Consider the following 5,667-nt stretch of genomic DNA (forward strand, 5'->3'; position numbering starts at 1 on the left):
GTTCTACCACCTTCTACCACCTACTTCTACCACCACATGTATGAGTTAAATATTGCAACTGAATTTTAATCCAGTCTACCCCAACCGATAGAGTTGAAATTTCCCAAAAACTTTCCGATTAATTATAATGCATGATTAATTTAGTGACGTTATGGACTCAGTATGGAGGTCGCACTAAGATGGTGACCATTTTTTTATGTAAGTACCATAATATATTACGAGTATCAAATACCTCAACATTGAATCACTAAGCTTATTTTAAGTTAGTATTAAAAAAATCTTACGTTTAATGCAAGCTTTAAATATACCTACAGAAATTGGATGTTGTATTGTAATAGCAACATATTTCTTCTAGGTTTGTGGAGTAGACTAGTATCTGTGCAATGTAATTAACTGCAATAGTACATTACTAAAGCTAATATGGAGGTTTTATTACTCTTGAAACTAGTATAGCATATTATTGTGTCTATTTGACTAGAATGGGCTACTTTGAAGTAGGGATGTAAGTATTTTTTTATAATTTAGTTGTAGTAGACGAGCATGCAATCCATCTGATGGAAAGTGGCTTACTGCGGCCCATAGACATCTGTACTCAAGCCAAGAAAATACTAGATTCCTACCTGAGTTCAGCCACAGATGCGCCGCCACTACGAAACCTTACTAATTATTTTCATAACTCATAAACAAAACATTGGATACGAAAAAAGCCTTTTTTAAATTGTCTTCTATTTTTTAAGCTTTCTGCGTCAACTAAAGTAATACCCAAATATTCTATTCGTTATTTAATAATTCAACGGGTTTTAAGAGGACAGGCGAAATGCTGACGGAGAAAATTAAGATTTTGTAGATTAAGTAAGACCCTTAATTCCTTAAAATAAAATCCTTATCTGTCTATTTTAATATGAAATAAGATTACTTTAAACTTAAAAGGGGAATATTGAAATTCAAACGGAATATTTTATGCGCAATACTCACGCACTTTCCAATTGCTGCTTACAGAGATATAGGTAATATTCGTAGGCTAAAAGATCAGCTATCTTCTTCTCACTTCTCTTGATTCTATTTTTACTTTATATTTATTGTTTCTGTGAGGGGTATGTATGAGTGATTACTCCATCGCGTAGTTCTTACTCTTCCAAGAGTAGATTACTTAGTCCTACGACAGACCTTCTGTCAAGTCAATATGATTTTACTTGTGATCTCGCACGTCACGGGACTTACAAGAGTAAATGCTAAATTCTGATACTGCGATGCCTGTGTAATATCTTGCAGGGGATTTCTGAAGCGGTTCCACTGTGACCGACCGGTCTCCAATGTTCCACCTTTTTTCCTATAACATTTTTTTTATAATATAGGAATAGCAGACGAGCATGCAGTCCACCTGATGGTACGTGGCTACTGTCGTCCATGGACATCTGTAATCAACCCCAGATAGGATTAGATATTCCTACCTAAGGTCGGCCATAGATGCGCCGCTACCCCTGAGAACTAAGCTGGAACGCCTCGGAAAAGTCTGTCTCCCTTACCACACCCTTCAAACCGGAACACAGCAGCGCCTAACACTGCTGTTATTAGGTAGAAATAGGTGTGGCGGTGGTGCCGCCGGAGTCGACCACAAAGGGTTCTACCACCACTAATATGAGACATTCCAGCTTATGCCTTGGGAGGAGCAATGATACTGTGATTAACATCAGGTAGGAAAATTTGGTACCAATATTAGCTTGACTGCCATTAGCTGCTTATAATTCCTTTACTATTTTCATTATTTAAAAATCTCTATTTTTGAATAAGTAAACCTTTTGTTTTCCGCATGGCTACTTGCTATAAGTATAGGTAATTAGAAAACGGGGACCAAGTTTTTTAAGCGTTAAAAATGTGCTGGCTCGGCCTAATGAGCCCTGAGACCGGTTAATTCCGTAACGAACATTATTAGCAAGCTTTTCTATCGCTGAGAAAAACTTATCTATACCGAGTAAACTTCATTTACAACGCTAATCTAAAGGAAAGCACCCATTTAGCTTAGAAAGTTTATAAAAATTATAAGAGAGCTTTTAAACACAAATAAATGTCGTTATTACTTAAATTTGTGACAGACATACGAATAAAACATACCTAAATAAAAATATATACGGTTGAACACCTTCCTTTTTCGAAGTTGGAAGAAAGATAAGTTCTGGGAGACCATCTGAGGCTAGATTAAATCTTTTATTGGCTCGATTGGATTTCTTTTAATGTGACTAATAAATGATTTCGCAAGCGACAGTAACCATTTAATAAACTTAAACTATGTTTTTATTTACTGATTTTTTAAGATACTAAGGTAAATGTAAGTCGGGTATAAAAGCTCATTTAATTAATGCAATACAAATGTACGCTCCTAGTAAGAGGCAAGGCAATCCCTTAGAATTTAAATTATTCTCATATTAGACGCAGGCTAATTTAATGCCGAGCTTGTGGTCTGCGATTTAATTTGTGAGGCTCGTCGGGAGCTTTATAACGGTTTAGCGGTGAGATGTGGTCTCATAGCTACGTCCTACAATGTTTTCGATGTTTTATTACCCTCCACTTGTTTTTACCATTTCGCAGAACAGAAGTATATCGGTTCCTGGCACCGGGCCGAAATTGCGAGGGTAATAAATTTTATCAGGCTTTATTTGCTCTACCAAGTTTAACTTTTATCTGAGTAATTTAATTACAACATACTTTATGGTTGCAACAAGCTTGGAATTAACTGAAGAATATTGTGTGCGTAGTGCGGTCTGCTTCTTAATGAACTACTAGACACTTGTGTCTGAAAAAATAATTGTAGGTAGATACATGTGTTGACCCTGTAGTGCCTAGATCAGAATAGGGCTACGGTATCCCCTGCCTGTCGTAAGAGGCGACTAAAAGGCGCTTCTACCTGGCTTCTAAGTGGCAGCTTAAACCGCCCAGACAGCGACCCCAGGAAGGACGACGGTATGTGTGGTCGCATACCGTCGTGCACACCAGACGGTGTGGCGAGCGTCAGGCACACCTGGGCGGAGCCCGACGGGGCATCGCGCTAAGAGGACTCCGGTTGAGTTCCTCTGGAGATCCCGGATTCCTCTATGCAGCGCGGAGGACGGCCACCGGCGGGGTTTTCGTGCGGTAAGAATCGCACATAACCCCGTGCCGCGCCCACGGCATTGGGTACCTTTTGAAGGTTTCCTTTGAAATTACTTGTATTAAATACAGTTTCAAAATATTATCTAGTCGGTAAATCTTACAAAAAGGTACAAAATCATTATTTTGTTCTATATGCCCTTGTCCAAATTAAATAATCCTTGAAATAATTGAACATTATTCATTATGCTTCTTTATTATCTAATTATAACTTAAAATAGGTACCTACTCTAAACTAAGTTATTAGTGTATTCTCAAAGACAAACATATCTAAGGATATATAATATCGATAGGTATGTTATAGCTGCATGACAGATATTAGTCTACAAACGAAACAAACGTATGTGCTCTATTTCAGAGTTCCAAATATGATAAGCATAATGGCTAAAACTGGCGACCCATAAATTGATTAGTATCAAATTTATGTTGTGTGTCTAACTCATTTATCTTTGTTTAGGGTGACATCCGAGCTATTAACATTACTAATAGTTAGCAGACAAATGTGATTAATCATTGCCCTTTGTTCCGGAAATTATTGAGATAGGTTTGATTTGCAAACATATCTGGAATCATGGCTCTATATCTCAACCACCGACGCGTTTCTGAATAAAGTTTATAAGGGAAGTGGGCGTTGCGTATTTTATTTTTATTTATTTATTTATGCACACATAGATAATTAATACAAAACACATAGATTAATAAAGATACTTCGCCGCCTTGAATTTGAATGAAGCCACAAACGGCTTATTAGTAAGTTCTTTTTTTTTAATTCTTGACAAATAAAAACATTTTTAGAGAAAATTTACGATTAAATAACTAATACTGCGTAATTTACATAATAAATAAATAATTATTTCAAATATTTTAGGGACATTTTAGCACGGAGACGTGGCTAAACTTTTTTACGCAACTATTTCAATTCTCAAAACTGGGTACAATTTCTTGTTAGGAGTGAGTAATCTTTACTAATCTGTAACAAAAGACTTATAAATAAATATTTATTAATGATGACCTATCATTCTTTTTTATATCGTGATAATGATTAGGGGCAAACGTACTGCCTAACTGAATTTATACTTACGTCTGTTAGGATAAAATGTTGAAACCCATAATTATAATATAGTTTAATATTTTATTTAAAAAAAAACACCTAAAGAATAACAGAAAGCAGTTTGAACATACTTACTTAAAAACATGGTCAAAATCATAATATTCGTAAATCATTTCTAAATATTACGCTTTCTAAAAATAGGCTTTGAGCCGATTCGGTTAAAACTTTTTTTTACACGGATAGGTTATTTATTCCCAAGATTCTATTTATCTACGCCCTTATGCACCTACATCCCTACCGAAAGTACCTGGCTATATACCTAAAAGACATATCTATAAAATTTGAAACCGTTCGAAAACGATACAATAACAATAGCGCACAGCACTGCTGAACGGCATTGAGAGAATAATATTGCCGTGGCTCGGTTAGACAATGTTGTGCCAACTCCATTGGTGCGGAACCGAATAATAGAACTATTCTCAAGTTGACTGACCCGTTAAACTGTAGACTGAAGTTGTTAGTTGCTGTAATACACATTTGTGATACTTCAGTTAGTTTAGTTAAGTTTGTTTGTACATTTTAAGTAAGGCTATTTTAGTTAAAATTAAAAGGTAGTCTGTACCTAAAATCTAACTAAGTCATATTTGTAATAGGTATATTTTCGCAGAATTGACTAGAGTAGTGCCTCTCACTTTAACAAAAGTTTTAGTAATTTGTATGTCGTTGAGTCGTTGATGTGACACTGAAAAAATATCTGCAAATCAAACACTTCCACAAAAAATACATTTTAAAAAACATAATATTAAGATTTTTATTCTGCCGGAACATTCGGATCCGAAAACTTAAAAGGTATTTACCTGGCTGGGGATCGAATCTGGAACGTTCTGTTAAGTTTTCTTATGGTTTTATTCAGCTATACAGTTCTTTACAGGATTTTCTGATAGATTATTGCTGTTCAGTTATAATTTTTTAATAGTATTTTTTTAATAAGTATAATAGCTTTATAGGATATTTTAAAATATTTAAATCAAATATTAATGGGGTGAGTTTGTTTACCAGTTCAGAACTATTTTAGTACAAAAACTTTTGGTAGGAATCAGTATCAAGTAAAACTTTAGTTCTTATATTTGTTGGTACACCGCGCCATCTAGTGGTGTTGAGTAGGTTTGTAATTTGATTATGAGGACCAAAGAGTATAGTAACCTAATGAGGACGTTCTTTTTTCGTAAAATTATTAAAATTGTAAAGTATTACTTTAACCTTGTCTTCATTATTTTGCAATATTCATATTCATGAGGAATAATTGGAATAATAATAATAAATTAAAAACACTATGGCTAAAATGCACGCTTTCACGTCTGGCTGCATGAAATGTAAACTGTTTGCCGTTAAATAACCATATCTACATAATCTGTGCTTTTAAATTATGACATTTAACGTCAAGTCGTTTTATTGTCAATTCGACGATTGTG

This window comes from Epargyreus clarus, unplaced genomic scaffold, assembly GCF_041222505.1.
Source record: "Epargyreus clarus isolate Ecla_fem2 unplaced genomic scaffold, WU_Ecla_fem_2.2 ptg000008l, whole genome shotgun sequence".
Taxonomy (NCBI): domain Eukaryota; kingdom Metazoa; phylum Arthropoda; class Insecta; order Lepidoptera; family Hesperiidae; genus Epargyreus; species Epargyreus clarus.